This window comes from Tachypleus tridentatus, chromosome 8 (assembly GCF_004210375.1).
Source record: "Tachypleus tridentatus isolate NWPU-2018 chromosome 8, ASM421037v1, whole genome shotgun sequence".
Classification (NCBI taxonomy): Eukaryota; Metazoa; Arthropoda; class Merostomata; order Xiphosura; family Limulidae; genus Tachypleus; species Tachypleus tridentatus.
In genome coordinates, this window is record NC_134832.1 from 144,248,913 (window position 1) to 144,268,313 (window position 19,401).

At 33.2% G+C, this 19,401-nt stretch overlaps 1 long non-coding RNA gene across 26 annotated transcripts; it reads right to left on the bottom strand.

Annotated features, from left to right (window-relative positions):
- Positions 1–175: 175 nt before the first annotated feature.
- LOC143223671 (uncharacterized) lies at positions 176–18,462 on the bottom strand. Of its 26 annotated transcripts, none has more exons than XR_013013000.1 (6): positions 17,144–18,336; positions 14,930–15,020; positions 13,805–13,918; positions 2,632–2,722; positions 1,824–1,934; positions 176–769 (listed from the first exon to the last, which is right to left on the bottom strand). It is a non-coding gene; the product is annotated as an uncharacterized LOC143223671 (long non-coding RNA). The 26 variants fall into 26 exon arrangements; XR_013012999.1 differs by having other exon boundaries at positions 14,707–15,020; XR_013013001.1 differs by lacking the exon at positions 14,930–15,020 and adding an exon at positions 15,347–15,465.
- Positions 18,463–19,401: the final 939 nt, after the last annotated feature.

Below are 19,401 nucleotides of genomic sequence, written 5' to 3' on the forward strand. Positions count from 1 at the left end.
CATAAATAATGCCAATGATGCAAAATTATTACATGACTACATCCACAAATTCTTAACACCAATTCCATTTGACTTTAAGCAGAAAGTTACCTCTTTTGCTGTTGAAACAAACCAACTAACGAACATTATCATTTTTATAAAATAGTCACGCTATAAGAAAGGAAAAATACATTAATACATACATCTACACATTTATTCCCAAATAAAACTTGAAAAATATAAGTTATCCATACAAGAAACCTTTAGTGCACATTTCTTGGACAAAATCCTTTTTGTTTTTAAATTCAAACTAGATTCAATTAAAAATATTTCCTAATAATCTCTGTAATCATAATAAAAAAAAAAACTGAAGATTTGTGAATGTTACAAAATCACTGAGTTCAGACTAAAAACTTCTAAGCTGATGATATTCTCATGTGAAACTGAAAAACAATTCTCCTTTATACCAGCAATTGTGGCACACACAATTAATAATGAATTAATAACATTCACTGAAATGTCATTACTTCCACATTTTGTTCAAGAAGTCTTACATCTTTTCAATTCATCTGGTTGTTCTGATTGTACCCAGTGAGAAGCATTCTTGACAATCCTCAAAGTGGCATCATCTGCAAAGCAGACACATCCAGTTGCAAGTTGAAGACAAAGTCTTTTCTTCTCCCCACACCACTAAAGTTGGAACTCTGATGTAATTATTTCTTAAATTCAATGCCAGTTTCTATTACAGCTATGGTCGCTTAATAGAAATTTATGGGTGGTGTTAATGCTCCTGAAGAAAAAAATTCTCAAGTATCAATCTTACAACTGATGAGAGTTAATAAACCTAATAATAAAAAGTTCCTGACTTATCACATGAAAAGCTCTAACATAGACTTGTAACTACATCACTATATTACCCAGTAAATCTGTGATAATTTCAAAACCTGATGTAAAAATCATAAAACTAAGCAACTACGTAAAGCAGAATTACAACAAAGTAAGTTTTCCTTAAGATAATAAAGAAACTTTTCAGTGAAATAACAGAAAAACAACTTCGTACGTGTTGGTTAAATTCAAACATTCAGCCAGAACTTTGTGACATCACTCTTTATTCTCACTGATTTAGTGTTTTGGTGTGTTATCGTGTTTGTCTTATGTAACTTGGGTGATGTCAGTCTTTATATCCTTACTGATTTAGTGTTTTGGTGTGTTATCGTGTTTGTCTTATGTAACTTGGGTGATGTCAGTCTTTATATTCTTACTGATTTAGTGTTTTGGTATGTTATTGTGTTTGTTCTTATGTAACTTGTGTGATGTCAGTCTTTATATTCTCAGTGATTTAGTGTTTTGGTATGTTATTGTGTTTGTCTTATGTAACTTGAGTGATGTCAGTCTTTATATTCTTACTAATTTAGTGTTTTGGTATGTTATTGTGTTTGTTCTTATGTAACTTGTGTGTTGTCACTCCTTATACAAAGTAATTTAGTGTTCTGGTATGTTATTGTGTTTGTTCTAAAATAACTTGTGTGATGTCAGTCTTTATATTCTCATTAATTTAGTGTTTTGGAATGTTAATAGTGTTTTTTCTTATGTAACTTATGTCATTATTTCAGGATACAAGATTAGTATTAGATGTTATTCTGTCAGATATTAATACAGAACTGTTACAATTGAAACTATGAACTTTACCATTAAGAGGATGAACCACAAAGGTTTCTAAGCAATATAAAAACTTTTTTATAACATCCAAATATGTTGAAAAGTAATGTGCAGCACTGGACCGTTATATGTGTAAAAACACCAAAATACTAATAAAATTACACAACAAACACAAGAGGAATTACTTTAGGCTCGTAAACAAAACTTCTTCAAAACAACATCAAAATATTTTCCAGCTGGATACCAGGCTAAAACTCCACCCCAATCATGACAAACAACAATGGCCTTCTGCAAACCTGAGTAGGAAAGAAAACACTTGAGTAAGTCATATTAAATCAAATATAAAAACATTACAACTTTATGAAAATATAGTTTTCTAAGATTATAAACATAAGGTACAATTGAATGCACAAGAGAAAGACAGTGATAAACAACAAACTCATTATATAAAAATGGAAGTAAATTGTAATTATTACTTTCACGAAATTAATACTGTTGTTTTTAAGATAAAAGCTAAAAATCAGTACATCTTCATTCTCTTTAAAACACAAGGAGAAAAGTCCTGGTCTGTAACTTACGTTCTTAATCTACATGAAACCGTACAATGAAATACGGTAATGTTATAATTTTTTCATAAGGAAATTGTATTTCTGATTGATACTTCCCTTCTTTTGCAAGATTAGCTATTACTGTCCAGTGCTGCCCTCTATATGCACACTTTTTATTTACTCATGCTAGAAGCCTTCTGCTCCTCCCTCTCAGAATCAAATGATTCCCTCATGTCTCTCATTTAAATCACCTTGCATCTCTTAACCACCAATAAGAGCATGGCATACTCATGACACATTACTCCTTCTATATGCCTCTATCAAAGTATCATTTAGAGGTTTGGTAGAAGACACCAGCACTGAAGGAAAGAGTGGGAAGTGTGAGTCTAGGGAAGTACTTATCAGAAATACCTTTTAAGTAGAGAAAAATTATAATCTCTGACACCTCTTCACTTCCAAGATTTGCTGGAGTCCCACATTGATTAGGTGGTGGAACTGATGTGAAGGAATGACAGAAGTATCCCCCAAGGATATGCCTGAAAAAAGAAAGTCACATCTAAAGACCTAATTAGGATAACCACACCACTTCTCAACCAGGTATACTCTTTGCCCATCTGTGAAATGTGTAGTGGATAAGGGCAGGAAAAAAAGGGGAGGGGCATATACAAGTGGGAGAAAAGTGTGGCATGATAGTGATCTTAAACATGTAAATATATATGTAACTCAGTCATACAAAGTACAAAAATAAGTAAAATAATGGATGTGTGCCTAGGTGTAGAATAGCTATGATGTAACTGTTCATATTTCGTAAATAAACAGCATCTAAAACCCACGCTGCTGGGAACCTACATCCACCAGGGGGAAGGGGTAACGAGAATCACATCATCAACATAACATCAAGTTTCAAAATGACATCTACATAAGTCATTCCCAACAATCATCTTTATATCCACTGTGACCTACAACACAGAAAGAATATGATTAAGAAAGGAATATAGACAACCACAAACATGTGTGAGTACTTATGTTAATTGGTTCTATTCTAAATCCAAAACCAAACCATGGTAGACCAACATCCATGTTGAGATAGGATGAGGGCTCTTAACTTAAGGAGTGAACTGTAATTTGATATCTAACTCCTTTGTGAGTGTATACTGCATATTGGAAGATAGCACATAATCTAAACCAGCAGAACATCACCTTCCTATTCTGCACTCAATGGTTATAACCATCTTTGTGAGGATACCTCCATGATCAACCACACCAGTAGCAAATAATGGGAAAGGGTAACAATACAGTGAAAATTCTGAGGGACCACAAAACCCTATTTGAAAAGTAGACCATATCAATTTATTCAATACAAGGAATGACACAGAAGGGCATCTATCCCCTTTTGCCTTACCCATGCTGTCAACTGGTGGTGCAGTCTAGAACAGGCTAGTTTACTGAGCAATTAAATTGCAAGGTTATTCGCCTATAAGTGATTTTGTGCAAATGCCCCATCTCAACTGTGAGCATTGTAAAGCCACAAAAGGCAAGATAAAACACAAGTCAACATGGCTGTACAGTGTGGATTTCACATTGAAGAATGCCTGGTCAGACATCACTCACCACAGAGTGAGATCCATATAATGAGTAAATGATGAAATGGCCCCTGAAATAAAAAGTGTTAACATAAACTTACCAAAATCGTACTAAAGTCTGAATATGAATGCAGGTGGAAGACCAAAAACCCAACAAAGAAGAAACCATGATATGGTATAAATATTGGGAAACAAATGTATTAGATTTAGCCCACATGGAGGAACAAGCCAATTGAACCAAAAGTTAAACTGTACCGGTGAGAGTAAAAAAGGAAGATCCCAAACAGAGGAAGACTGCCAAGGGATAAAGAGTCAGGAATGGGTACCAGGGAAGAAAACTGTGCAGGCAACAGAACAATGAAAATATGAACCAGGCATAGAAGACTATCTGGATTGGGACAAGGGTAGGGATGAGAAATGGAAGAAAGGGAAATAGGCAAAAAGTAGTAGTTATCCTTTGTAGCCACTGAGGTCTTAGGGACAAAGAAACAATACAGATAAAGGAGATAGGTAGGATAGTAAAATGTACATAAAATATCAATGACAAACAATGTGACTATTGACATCCACATGCTAATAGGAGAAAGAAGTATGTTTTAATGGAAAGGTGAAACATGGGACATGAGGAAAGTGGTTTGCTGGAAGTAAAGTGAGAGAATGAAGGACCACATGAATATCCCAGTCTGAAAGAGTAAGCAATCAGGAAAGATGAAGAATACAAAAGGAACACATTAACATTGTAAGGACAGAGAAAGCAAAAGAAAAATGAAAAATATAGGTTAAGACAGCCAGGGGCCTGGCAGGGCCAGGTGGTTATGGTGCTCAACTCACAATCTGAGGGTCCTGGGTTTGAATGCCTGTCACAGAATAAAAGAGTAGCAAGAGTTTGTCATGGGTGGTGATCACTAGCTGCTTTCCTTCTGGCCTAACACTACTAAATTATGGACAGATAGCACAGGTAGCTCTTGTGTTATTTTTGAATTTCACACAAATTTACCAAAACAAACAAACTGAACAGCAAGATAACCCAAGAAAAAGGAGAACAATGACTCCTTGTAAAAAATCCATGTGAGAAACCCCACCATTCAAACCACAATAAGATGGTCAGCTCTGGCTGAAGGCATCAACAGAAAGAACCTGAGGATGAGGTACTGCAGGCCAAAAGAGGGATACCTCTTAGACTGAGGGCTGTGGCAAATGCTTCTACATAAGGAAAATTCCATTGATTGCAAACCCACTACAAAACATGGGGATCTGAAAACCACTCCGTCAGATATATTTGGTCAGGGTGAAAAAAGTAATCTGCTGCAAGATTGAAAGCACCATATGAGATGAATATAGCACATGTGAATCCAGTATAGCAGACCAAACATTTGAAAACAGAGATTTCGACTGAGAGTCTCCTTGGTGATTGATATGTTCTACCACTGTAGAATTGTCAGAATAAATCATCACTAGGCAACATCTGTTGACAGAAAGGAGTTGATTCAAAGTTCAACAAACTATGAGGAACTTGAGGATGGTAACATCCAAAGACCTCATGACTACAGGTCAATAACATGAAGCCTGATGATGAATGGCTTATGCACCCTAACCCTGAAGGGTAGAATTTGTGAAAAAAGTGTAAATCTGAACAAGTAGGGGGAAGTAAAATACCCACCAACATATTAGCCTTGTCCAGTTCCCAATCGGATCATCCATCAAAGTAGGAGAAAGAGTAATGTGAGCTCATAAGAGATCCCGAGCAAGCTTTCATTGATGATGAAGAGCCCACTGAAGGGAGTGCATCAGCAAACAACCAATGGGAGACCAATGATGTTATTGAAGACAACATCCCCCAAAACAAAAAAAGCCTTGCGAGCAGAAAGTGAGGGAGCTGAAAGCGCGCATGGTCTACTAACAGTCCCATGGAATGAAGTCAGACACGATAAGATTGTGCCCAACTGAGGCAAGTGTCAAAAAAAAGATACCCAAATGGACAAAAAATTGAGTAGGTTGGAGGAAAACCTTCTCCAATGTGATTAACCACCCACCTGAGCAGCCATTAGAAGGAGTTGATGGGTATTGCTGGCAAACTCCAGTTTGGAATAAGATAAAAGAAGCCAGTCATCCATGTAATAGTTCAATTGCACCCCAGAGCATGAAAATGGTAAGCAAAAGCCCTGACCACCCAACAGAAAACACACTGGGCAGAAGCAAACCTGAAGGGTAGAGCACACAATTTATAAACCACTCTATGATGAACAAACCAAAGATACATATAAGACTGGTGATCTAGAGAAGTGAAGGTAAGTAGGTGAGAAATGACTTCATGATACAAAGGAACAGTTAAACCAAGCAAATGAGGTGCAATAAAGTGAAGAAGGTCTCCAGTCCTCGATTTTCTTCAGAACAACAGAGATTCTGGAATAAAAACTTGGTGAACGATGTAGAATAAATTTGATAGTATGCCAAGATGGTAATTCCTCAACTGCCTCCAAAAACTGCTGGCTGGTCATTGGATCCCGAAACAAAAGGAAGGAAACAGGTATAGGAAACATGGGACGTGAGGGAAAATGGGGTCATGAATCCTTCAGATAAAATTTGAAAAACCCAACAATCCTTGATGAAAAGACACCAGTGATGAAGAAAATTGGCACACTGAGCTCTCTCCTAATAGTCATTGATACTGTTGATGATGTGGCGTGCAAAGAGGAGAACAAAAGGAGGTACCCCAAGAAGAAGGAATAGGTAGGGTTGAGAAGGAGGGGATGGGAGATGGTAACAGGTGCCATATTTGGTTCTGACTGAGATAAACAGACAACAAGGTTGGAAAGGTACTGTTGTTGTACTGATGAAACTTGTGATCCAAAGACTCGGGGATTGTGTCAAAGATGTATCACTACAGAAATGAGGCTACACGTAAATCCCAAAGATAAGATATTGGTAAATGGATGCAAGTTCAGGTCACTTAGAAAGTCTCAACAACAGAGAAACCATCTATGTAAAGTTAGAGCTGAAGATGACAAACGAGTCTATTTGAAAGAAAGAAAGGGGATGATGTTCCCAGAAAATCCCTCAGAATTTTGGTGAAGAGTCTCAAAGATGAGATGGATAGCAGAGATACTACTATATAAATGGTTGCAAGGGTAAAACAAAGGCAAAAAAATTGGCCATGGATCAGACTTACAGGAGATTTAGGGGCTACACCCTTAACAGGCAAAATGGAACCTAACAACTGCTAGTCTAAAAAAGGACAGCCTGCAAAACGACATGCAAGAACAAACTGAACCAAAGCTCATAGGGGAGGCATGCTATTCCTGTCACTTAATTGTGAGGCAAGTTGGTCAGAATGTACCTGAATATCTAAAGAAGCAGAAAAATCCATAACCAAGCAAGTTAATAGCCACAAGCATACAAAGTAAAACTATAATTGATCAGAATTTGTCATATTTAAGATGACCTATTTATATGATGCCACATACTAAATACAATATAACAGCAAATTGAAAAAGTAACACTACAAAGACCTCAATACTCAATCTTTTGTTATACACTGTATACCATCAAACCTGCAAAGGGTTTTATAGGCCAATGCTATTGCATTACTTAAATAACAGTGCTAAACTGCTTTAATATATAGATGATTTCAGAAATACATAGTATTGTATTACTTAAGATGATAAGTTACATTAATTCAAATGAAAAGATAATCATTAGAGGTGTTTATAACATCATAGTAGTACATGCATATATAGACACAGAAGTTTTACCAACAAATATTTTTGTGTTTTTTAAAGATTTGTAGTGCATACTGGAGGGATTTACACATTTTGATAAAAATTAAAAAAAAAAATCTTTACAATCAGATAAAAGTACAAGAATAAATTTATCTCTAGATTACAGATGTTACAAAGTTTGAGAACTTTGTAATTTATTATCTTGTATTACCAACACTGTCTTGATAAAGTACATCACACTTTAAAATGCTTTTTCAAGTTTAATCAACTAACTGGCAGCTGGAAAGAGAAGTAAAATTAATGCCAGTCTACCTTTTTGTTATTGTTAATTTGTCATTTTACTTTACATGTAATGTTTTTGATAAAATAAATGAAGACAACATTTATTACTTAACATTCATCTTCCTTTATTGAATCATTAAGTTTTAGTAAAAATACTTTATTAGAAATATGATTTTTTTCTGCACAAAAGGCTTATATTATTTACTGAAAACTTGGCAAATTTCATGAAGGTATATCGATCATATTTCCTTGGACAATGTATCGATACAATCATATCACAGTTTCATAATATTATATCATAGTACTGTATTACCACACCTTTAGTAATTATATAGGTCCATTGTATTGTACTAATTACAATTACAAATTTATACTGCTTCAACCTTCTAACTGATTATATAAGTCCATGGTAGTATCTTACATAGATAAAACTGTTCTGTCTATTGGTCTTTAGTCATTTACAAATACATTTACATTTCTAAAAAAACAATTATTTCTACGATATATATAGAAACACACACACTAAAACATTTATTTATGCCCACCTTAAAACACAAATAATGTAGCTATATAAGAAATACTAAATTGTTAATTTCAACATTAGTACACAAAACAACAAAACTGTTTAAGAAAGAAATTGCAAGTAGCAAACACTGTAAAACAGATGTATTAAAAAAAAAAAACAATGATTCTGTGTCTACATAACCAAAATCAATAATTTAACAGTAATCCTTAGAGAATTCTTTCAGTTGATAATACTAAGTTTAACCAATAAATTACAATTAGTCCTTATAAAATTCTTTCATTTCAGGTTTCTAATGGAACAAAACTCTGCAAAAAAAAAAAAACATATCAAGGACCTACCAATTGTCCTTACAAGGTTTACAAGAAAACAAAAACACTTGAGAAATAAAACCAATGACACACCTGTAGACCTCAGGAATTCTTTCATGTGGTGGTGTCAAGACACCCAAAGCACTTTATGATACTAATACTACTTACAAAATTCTCTAATTTTATGTAAACAACAAAACCAAAAATCTTGACAGAACAAGTCAATGTGTTATCAACAGTTCTTTTAGAAGTTTTTTCAATTTATGATGCAAAGAAAACTAAAACTTTGAACCAAACCAAACTAATGACTTAAGAGTATTTTTAATGAATTATTTCAGTTGAACATAACAAGGAAGCTAAAACCCTAGACAAATTAAATTGCTGACATACTAGTAGTCCTTAAAAAAATTTAACCTTTTCAGTTGATGGCACTAGGAAAATCAGAACCCTGAACAAAACAAAACCAATGATTTATCTCTGGTCCTTACAGAATTATTTCACTTGATGACACCAAGAACAGCAAAATTCTAGAAAACTAAACTGATGATTTATCAGTGATTAATCCTCAAAGAATTATTTCAGTTTATGACACACAAAACAACATCCTGGACAAACCAACTCAATTATTCATAGGTAACCCCTACAGAATTTGTTCAGTTCATAAATGCTAAGAAAACCAAAACCCTGAACAAACCAAAAGCATTTAAGTAGTTCTTAGAAAAATCTTTCAGTTTATGATGCCAAGAAAACCAAACAACTGGATAACTCAAACACATGACATGCCAGTTATACTTTGAGAGCTATTTCAGTTGAAGATGTCAAGAAAATTATAAACCTAACCAAATAAATCCACTGACTTGCAAGTAGCCGTCAGAAATTTCTTTCACTTTCGGCTGGCCATCCCCAAAAAACCAAAACAATAGAAAAAACAACAAATAAAAGGCATACTAATAGATTTTACAGAATAATTTATGTTTATAATGACAATGACACAAAAATTCTGTACAAACCACATGAATCAGTACCCAGAACTAGTTTGAAAAGGTTTCAGTTAATAACACCAAGAAAATCAAATCTCTGGACAATATCAAACCAATGAATTACCATAAGTCCTTACACAATTCTTCAGTTAATAACAAAATGCTTAAAAAATTAAAAAGAAATACTTAATAGTAATTCATAGAATTAATACAAAGACCCCTCCACTGATGGCCAAAGAAATCCAAAATTCTGGACATATTCAAAACAATGATTTACCAGTAATCCTTAGTAAATGTGTTTAGTAAGATTAACAAATCCTAAACACCAGACAAACCAAATTAAACTAGCCACTCAGCAAAGACCAAAGCTCTACACAAACTAAATTGATGACTTATTAGTAATATTTACATAATTCTTTCAGTTGATGACACAAAGAAAACCAAATCAATTGTCAAATGAAACTAATGGCTTACCTATAGTCCTTAGAGAATTATTTCAATTGTTCATGATGCTAAAAAATTCCAAACCTTAGACAAATCAACTACAACTTATTAGCAGTCCTCAGAAAATTACTTCACTCAATTACTCCAAGAAAAGCAAAACTATAAACAACCCAAATCAACACCTTATCAGTAGCCCTTAAAAAAATTCTTTTATTTGATAATATCAAGAAAATGAAACCATGGACAAACTAAATTACTGACTTACAAAAAGTCCTTAAAGAATTCATTAAGTTGGTGACTCTAATATAATAAAAACTATGTAAAATAAACAAAAAAACAATGCCTTATCAGTAGTCCATGGAGAAAGTTTTCACTTGATGACATGGCAAGAACAAAATTCTGGGCAAATCCAAACTTATGAATTAGCAGTAGTCCTTAACAAATTATCATTTGATGACACCATGAAAAGCAAACTTCAGGTAAATCATGTCATTCACTTAGCAGTAATCCTCATAGGATTTTTTGTTCATAATGTGAAGAAAAGAAAAACTGTACAAAACAAATAACTGACTTATGAAAAAAACTCTTTCAGTTGGTAAGACTAAGAAAATCAAAACATTGGACAAAACTAAACCAATGAATAACCAGTAATCTTTACAGAAGATCTTGAGTTGATGAAACTAAGAAAATGAAACTCTAGAAAAACCAAATCAATGAATTACCAGCAGTCCTGAGAGAGTTATTTCAGTTTCTAACACCAAGAAAACTAAAACTCTGGAAATCCATGAAATAATAACATCAAGGTTTTTTCAGTATCTCCTGCTGTCACATAATGAGTTTTTATGTTTTTGTAAAAATAAATACACTTTGAATTTGATATTTATATATTTTATTTTCATCGATTATCTTTTGTTTTAGAACAAAGTAGCATTCAGTTATCTGTTATGTGCACTGCAAGAAGTCCAACCTCAGAATTCAGCATTGTAAGTCCCTAGATATACTGCCATCCAATAAGAAGACATTATTATTTTATTGAGCTGTTTGTTTCTTACTGAAAGGCTTTAATGGAATGTTTATGCTTTGTACACCAAAACAGCTGAAACCTGATGTTAACATTTTCCTCTCCTAAACATGTATTTCCAACAGAATAGTTAATTCTGTTAATCCTACTAATTATCATATTGTGCTGTACAACATCAGTGAAAAACTCTTCACAGTCATTCACCCCAACAGCCAGAAACTGTTAAGTAGAAAGGGTCTTCAGTTCTACACTTGAGTCAGGAGAAAGGGAGAATGTGTCTTGGAAAAATGCAAAGAAAAGTCTGGATCCCCATCACATGCCTGCTAGAAACGTCTTTTAATGGAGAAAGTACAATGGGTAACCATGAAACACTATTTTGAAAAGCCAACAAGCACAAGACAAACAACTGAGCAACTACTGCCTTTTCACCACAATAATCCATGTAATGGTATAGTCTGGATCAAGCAACAGAACAACCTTAATACCATGACTGGTTGAGCAATTTCTGTTACCTTTGACCCAATGCAAATTGTGAGAAATAAGCAACACCAGACATATGGAAGGATCTTATAAGAAGGAAGAGGTGATATACTTACCTTTTTCAATAACAATGTGTACTTTAATTGAAGAACAGTTGAAATCTTGCATGAAATGAAACAGCCAGGTGATGGAGATGAATGTACATGAATTCATCCACATGCTAAACTGAAAAAGTGTTGGTTAAAATCTGATGTAATAAAATGTGAAAGAATGACTAGGCACTAAAGCAGTTGATGTCTGATAAAGAAAGGCCTAGTCTGGGTAGAGAATCTAAGTACAGTGGAGAAAGTGCTGTGCATAGGGGAATTAGGTTGTGGTAAATAGCCAGTCGATTCATCACTCTGCTTAAACACAAGCTGAGAAGAAGAAACAACAGACAGATGGATTGGACAACAAGGCCCCATGTGCATGAAAGAATCCATAATACATTGAACAGCAATTGTCATGTCTTCCCCAGACACCAAGACTACAGTAACCAGGTTCTATGTTAGGTACATCACCACTATAACAAAATGAAGCACAAGCTTCCACAACTCGTGAATTTATATTAACAGGTAAACAAAAAATGCCTTTTTTTCCTTCAAGAAAACTGAAAGAAATCAATTAAGCTTGAACAAATCTACTGCAATCTAAAACACTGCTACAAATCTCATGTAATTCATTAATAACTTTAAAAATATATCAGCTGAAGAAAATGTCAAGGAAAAATAGTAAGTTATTTTGATTCAAGTGCTTGGAGAGTTACTGCAGAAAGAGGTCGTGTCACTTTCCTGCTTGGAGAGAACAACTGTTGCATGTCATCATTCACTAGAGTAGTTCACATTAAATGTGATTTTTAGATAGGAGTTAACTCCTGGCTAGTGGTATGTATATCTCATTGGATGATGCATGAGGTATCAAATTATTCTGTGTATGGAGATGAAATTTAGCACTATAAGTCTGAAAACTTACCATTGACCAACCACAGATCATCTCATTGTGATAAAATCATAGTTTTCATGTAAAGACAGCAGTACTATCCATCATGTAGCAATATGTTTACACTTCCAGGTTGTATGTTTTTAGTCATTGTTAAGCACAAAGCAATATAATAGGCTATTTGGGCTGTGCTCACCCTGAATATTATAACTCAGTTTTTAGTATTACAAGCCCTCACAGTTCAGACTTTAGCTTGAACAGATGATGAATGTGAGAAGAAAAGGATAATAAATTGGAAAGAAAGAGACGAGAATAAAAAGCATAAGAATATTATTGTTACAGAAGATTCTTGAGTACAGTACATGAATAGGGAAGTCTGTGTAGTAAACAAGGAGAAAAGAATTAAGTTTTAGTTGGCATGATTTTTAATGGGTTTTCAGTGTATATGTTAAGTTTAATTTTTCATGTTTCATTTATCACAGATTGTTTCAAATGTGTTGTTATGTATCTGTATGACTTTCTTTGTATAGATCATTACATATTAAATCTTGTACTCCATTGGAACAAACTTACAATAATAAAACCTAGGGTTTAAGCCCGTGCAGTGGACACATCAGATAACCACTCAACGTGGCTTGGTTCTAAAACAAACAAGAGCTCAACAAAAAAATCAAATATTTACAGAAAATTGTTATTGTATTTGATACTTTATTATTTCATAGTATTTCATAATGATGGGTATTGAGTAATTATGTTTTTTGTTATTTACTGATAAAGGGCTTTTACATTTTTTAGAATTAAAGAGTTTAATTTCATAATGCTAAAGGATATTTCTGTAGCATGATAAATTATATATATATATCTTTTTAAATTCAAAAATGATCATCTTTCATAAAATATTTTATCCTGTTTTTATTTGTCACAATTTTGTATTAATTAACATAAAAAATGTCATTTGATCTTTTTGGCACACATTGTCTGGCCTACATAATAAACATGTTTTCCATTGTTAAAGTACATTCACATATATAAACTATACGAGAGTATATCTTTGTGAAAAGGTATTTCTGTATTACATTTCATTGTAAAATAGATGTATTATCTGTGTTGCTTATTGTTACATGTAGAAGCAATAAAAATTTACAGAACTCCTTGACCAATACATGTGTAAATATTTATACTTTAAAACTGTCAGCTGGAAGACAAGTCTGAAAGAAATGGAGCAAGGAAAACTATACGAGTTTTCTACCTTCTTTATTTAATGAAGAATTTTATAAATAGCTTTCATTCCACCAACCTTTTTTCTTCATCATCTCTTAGAAATGACACCTTGTCTGCCATGAAGAATACAGCTGTAAAGCTGCATCTTCAGTAAGTCAAGTACCATCTAGCATGACTTATCAGTTTGCATCTGAAAAAAACAGCAAGATCAATATTTGTATAATGAGTAAATATCACAAAACACAGTGAAGATTGTAGATATCTGACTAATTAATAACTACAGTTGGTTTAATATTTCAATATGCAGATTTCAAGCTTAAATAAAACTGTAAATGATTATAAAATCACAAATATTTTAACTATTATATTATTACAGTTATGATGATACTCTTGATATAAGATTTAGTTATATCATTGGACACGTGCAAATACTCTTGATATCAGAATTATTAAAAGTTCACAAATGTCCCAAAAATGACGTTTATTCAAAGATATTTTGAATAACAGGCTTACCCAATTTTAAAATCTATTATATTGGATAATTAATTCTACAAAATATCAAATCTTTTACAAAACTATTCTGTCTCCAAATAAGTTTATTTACTATGTTTAATGTACTAATAAAGAACTTTAGTATAACCACCACCATCAGTTTTCATTAGTAGTTTAACTAAAGAACCAACATCAGTAAAACAGTTCAGCCAGTCCAAATAGTGTAGCTTCCCAACAGCTCAGTAAAATTAGATTTCAATTGCCTATTGTGTAGCTTTTCACTTAAAAACAAACAAAGTCAAACCTAAAACCACATCAAAGGCAGCATCCCAAGTGGTAAGTCTGATATAAAGCATCTTTGCTGATGTTCTAGTTTGCTACATCACAGAAAACCTGTGCATGTGTACACATATAACACATTCGTTATTCATACAACACAAAAGCTAATATAGTCAGTATCACCATTCCCAGGTTTGATGTTCTTACCTGATAAACATACCTTTTGCAACAGTCTTCCTGGTTTTAAATAATGAACATTAGTTCTGTTTCACCTCTAAATTTTTCTGCACAATTTTGTAAACAGTCCACAACATTGACAAAAACAAGAAGAGACAACATGTTTACTCAAACTTAATATTGTAAATTATGCATTATAAACAGAAACAGTTATGTGTTTAAAACAGAATCCAAGCAACACTTTATTTCATACCTATGACATATGCAGAAGACAGTCAAATGTAGAGCAGAAATACACTGTCACTCAAGCCACTCTCTGCATGAAGAATGCATTGCACCTTATCCTATAAATATCTAAGTTATTACAGATACGAAAACTGTCTTAGTAAAAAAAGAATCACAAGATCTTAAAGTTACAGTGATTGAAAATTGTCACCCATTTGTATCATATTAAATTCCATGTTATGTAGTTAATCCTGTATATCAATATGTTCTCCTTTCAGTCAATAGTTCTTAATAACAAGTTTAATGTTGTATTTCATGATTGAAAAACATGTTCATATTCAAAAAATTCAATAAAAAAATATTCAGTGTAATGTGTTTCTTAGTGCATGTGTATTGTTAACAGTTAATATAACATTAAAGGACAACAAGGAACCTTTTAATTCACCTAAACAATCTCATCAAACAAATTAAACACCAAATTACTGAGTCAGCCCTGATCATTCAAGTATCTGTTGAAGATGGCTCTTATCCTGTAGTTATGTCCTATAACCTTATCATTCTCATCTGTGTATATGAAAAAAAATTATGCATTAACACTATCATTCCCTTGACAACTTACAATATTTTTTTAACATCCAACATATATGAAGGCAATCCTTCTTAGAGGCTAAACACCTTGCTGTAAAAACAAAGTTGTCTCAGCTGAAGTTTATATTTATGCCCATTAGTTTTACAATTCTTACCACTAAATATGATAAACACTATTATCAACACTATGAATTCCCTTAACAATCATAAGCACTTCAAGAAAATCCCCTCTAGTTCTTTTTTCAAGAGAAAAATTTAGATACCTTAACCTATTCTCATGTAACAACTTATCATCCTAGATATCATCCTTGTAGCCCTGCTCTTTCCCAACAATTCTGTATTATTTCTAGGACTGAACACAGAACTCCAAATACAGCCTAGCCAATAGCCAATACAATGAAGCTATAGTCTCTTTAGACTTGTATTCAGTATTTCTATACGTAAAATGTATGTACTGTTGCATTTACTATTAACAACAGCACACTTCTTGGATGACTTGAAAGATTTTTTTTTCTTTTTCCATAACACCATTAATGTTATTTCCATCAAACTGTAATCATAGTTCAAACTGTGATATTCTATATATGTATAATCTTACATTTATTATAATTCAAAGTCACTTGCCATTCATTCATGTAACATACCAAATAATCCAAATCCTTTCAAGCACCAATAATATCCTCCTCACAGTCAATACTCATAACCTTAATATAAACAAGTTTAATGATCTGTTGACCATTCCTACATAAATGTCAAAGATCCTAACACCGAGTCCTGAGGTACCTCACTCATGATATTAATCTAGTTTCACTGAACTCCATTTTTAACAACCTTCTTCTTTCTCCTATCAAGCCAGCTTGATATCCACTGAACTAACCCATCTTTCATACCTATGGAAATAACTTTTTAACAAGCCTTTAATTTGGCAAATTGTCAAATATTTTCAGTTTGAAGTGACTTCAAGTAACCTCTTGCTGAATCATGCTCAATTGTCATGATACCACAAGAAGTCATTTTAAAATTCACAAACTACATGAAACATTCACCATTAAATATGGCCACTTATTTGAACTAATAAACATGAGAACCACTAAGAGGCAAGGAGGGCAGCCAGGAAGGTTCCCTAGGGATCCAAGAATGGACAAGCCAGTTAAATATGGATAAAAAAGACCCTATAGTGTAAGACTTCTAAAAATGGACATATAAAGCATCATATCTAAGTGGGCCTAAGTCAGTCATCACTGTCTCTGTACAGAAGCGTTAGATCATTTCTATCATCAACATAATCTCATTTCAAAAAGAATATACATTCTTGATTGTAAGCTATTAAAACCTGATCATTTTATAAAGTAAGACATTAATTAGGCAGCAAAATTAGGCATTTGAAACAGCTGCCAGATAGAGCAGCTCAAATCTTTTTTTGTTCATAGAGATAGGAAACTGGTCTTAGCAATATAGTCTTTGGTTTAACCTCTTAATAGTATTTATAAGCTATACAACTGTTCATTATATAGTAAAGCATTGTGACACCAATGCATGAAAATAAGAGGAAAACCTGATATTATTTATATGAATTAAAATCACTTTAGTGAGTAATTTGACTCAAATTTAAATCACACTTCCCTCCAAAGAAAGTAAAACTTGGTGTACATACCTGTATGTAGAGACATAAGTTGAAAAGGGTCATGCATAACTCCTGCTTATTTGTACTGTTGTAGCACTGTTCTTTTACTGGTCAAGTTATTTTATATTATAAAATAATTCAAAGTACATTTCACATGAAAGTATCAAATAAATTGATTTCTTCCAAATATTTCTACAAGCTTGTAGGCCTAAGTTCATAAATGTCATTTCAATGGAAATAATTAATGCAAAAATTAATCTTATATATTCAGACTAAATACCTGACTCAATGACTAGCATTACCATTGAAAAGGAAACAGTAACTTGCTGCTTGATTGCTTACTGACTGATCCACCTGTATTTGATGCCTTACTTATGGATTGCAATGGGTGCCTGCAACAGTCTTAATGCAAAAATAAAATACTAAACTGCCTATTCATAAATTTTTTGTTGGTGGTTTGCTCCTCTGAAGTCCATAGTAAACAGATGGGATGACTTATTGTCACTTGTTTTCATTGGCTGTCCTGTCACAAAGATAGTTCTTCTTGAACAGTTGTCTATGGGAAAATATGTAAGCATTTCCATGGTTATGCTAACCTAATCATGGCATAAAAAAGTCGAAACGTTGTTCTCTGCTTTATTAGTAAAAATATTAATACCAACCATCCTTAGATACGTTAATAAAATTTATTGAATGTTCACGTCTTAAATTTCGGAGACTAAATTGTGGCAATAGTTAGTGGTGGATTTGTTATTCCAAACTTACAGATAACTCTCGTTACTTGAAGAAGCAAATTTATATTATTCTTTTTTCTATATATACTTCCTTACTGCTACATATCTTAATTTTGCACAATTTGAGCAAACTTAAATCAGAAATTGAAGACGTAATTACTTTGTAATTATTTTAATCTCCTAAAATACTTTTCCAAACCCATTAATAATTCGTTAAGTTTTTAGTTTTTCCTTCGTCTTGAAATGTTTAAACCGAGCGATCATTTCACGGGTATACGAATATTTTTCTTTCGCGTAAAACTGCTTTATGAGCTTTACGCATTCTGTCCACCATATGCACTTGGAACTCCTATATTAGCGTCGTTAAGTCGATAAATTTACCACTAAACCACCAGAAAACTCGCAAACATTAAATTTATTTATTTATTAATATAATGTTTATAATCTACCAAATTTAATTAAAAGGAAACATTTCTCGATAATTTTAGGCATTACGTTTTCAATAATTATTGTCTCCTTAAGCTGATCAACGATAATTTTACGGTCTCAATTCCCAGTGCGAGACAAAGTACTGATAGCCTATCATGTAGCTTTGCGCTAAATCAAACACTAATTACTTTTACCATAAAGTTGAATTATAATTTGCAGCAAAATTTTAAATAGTTTCATAATTCAACACGACGTTTAGAATTTAAATCATTCAAACATTAAATAAACTAGCCTGAAAATTACATCATTTTCTTTAACTGACAGTCTTTTTTTTTCATAAACTAGATGGAAGTGATATACTTTTCTGAGATCTTTACCTTATTTTGAAACTAACTAAATCTGCTCATAACAACTAAATACTTATCCCAAATTATGATTTCTTTTAGACAAAAATTTCGTTGATTCGTTATTACTATTATTTTAAAAGCATCCTCATTTGTTTTCACACACTAAGGTGAACTGTAGTTTTTCCAGGGGCCCGGCGTGCCCAAGTGTGTTAAGGCGTGCGACTCGTAATCTGAGGGTCATGGGTTCGCAACCCCTTCGCGCCAAACATGCTCGCCCTTTCAGCCGTGGGGGCGTTATAATGTTACGGTCAGTTCCACTATTCGTTGGTAAAAGAATAGCCCAAGAGTTAGCGGTGGGTGGTAATGACTAGCTGCCTTCCCTCTCGTCTTACACTGCTAAATTAGGGACGGCTAGCACAGATAGCCCTCGAGTAGCTTGGTGCTAAATTCAAAGAAACAAACAAACATACAGTTATTCCAGGTCAGTCCCAGTCAGTAACAGAACTACCCGCACACGTCTCCGATTTATTATTTTACGTTTGTTACGCATTATGATTTCAAATAGCCGGGAGTTTTAATTTTAGTTTAGAAAGTAACTGAATTTCGATATGTTTCAAAGTTATGATATTTGCCAACAATATTGGCACACACAGTTGTTTTGCTTCACATGCTCTTCAGTAACACAGCAGTATGTCTGCGAACTTACACGGCTAAAAATCAGGTTTCAATAGCGGTGACGAGTAGTGCACAGATGAGACAGCCTATTATGTAGTTTTGT